This window comes from Chrysochloris asiatica, unplaced genomic scaffold (genome assembly GCF_000296735.1).
Source record: "Chrysochloris asiatica unplaced genomic scaffold, ChrAsi1.0 scaffold01155, whole genome shotgun sequence".
NCBI lineage: Eukaryota > Metazoa > Chordata > Mammalia > Afrosoricida > Chrysochloridae > Chrysochloris > Chrysochloris asiatica.
The window spans coordinates 38,113-39,145 of NW_006409673.1; positions in this window are offsets into that span (position 1 = coordinate 38,113).

Sequence of the window (1,033 nt, forward strand, 5' to 3'; positions counted from 1 at the left end):
GCAGCCTGATTCATAACCACTATGCTAGTGATTAACACATATTAAATACTTAATATGTATAAAAGACGGCCATGTAGCTTTAGTGCTTAATGTGCTATCAAACATGTCGTCCAGTATCTATATCTATATGTGAAAGTAGTAACTAAGACAGGATTTCCTCTACAATGATAGCATTAGATGATGTTCTCTGTATTAGAAATGTTGTTTCTGTCAATTAGACCTGTCGCTGTTGTTGTTTGGTGCCATTGAGTCACTACTGATTCACAGCGACCAGTGCACAACAGAACAAAACACTGCCCAGCACTGCCCCAAACTCATAATCGTTGCTACATTTGAGCCCATTGCTGCAGTTATTGTGGGAATCCATCTCACTGGAGATCTTCCTCTTTTTTCTGACCCTCACTTTACCAAACATGATATCCTTCTCCAGGGATTGGTCCCTCCTGACAATATGTCTGATATATGAGAGATGAAGTCTAGCCTTCCTGACTTCCAAGCAGACTCAGACAGTACTTCTTCCAACACAGATTGGTTTGTTTTCATGGCAGTCCATGGTAATTTCAGTATTCTCCTCCAACAACATAACTTGAATGCATCAATTCTTCTATGGCCTTCCTTATTCACTGTCCAACTTTCACATGCATATGAGGTCATTGAAAATACCATGGCTTGGGTGAGGTGCACCTTAGTACTCAAACTAACATCTCTGCTCTTCAACACTTTGAAGAGGTCTTATAAGGCAGATTTGCCTAATGCAATGCATCATTTGATTTCTTGACTGCTGCTTCCATGAGTATTGATGGTGGATCCAAGCAAAATGAAGTCCTTGACAACTTCAATCTTTTTTCCATTTACATGGATGTTGTTTATTGGTCCAGTGGTGAGGATTTTTGCCTTCTTTACATTGAGGTGCAACACATACTGAAGGCTGTGTAGTCTTTGATCTTCATCAGTATTTTAAGTCCTCTTCAAGTTCAGCAAGCAAGGTTGTATCATCTGCATATCACAGGTTGTTAATGAGTCTTCCTCTAAT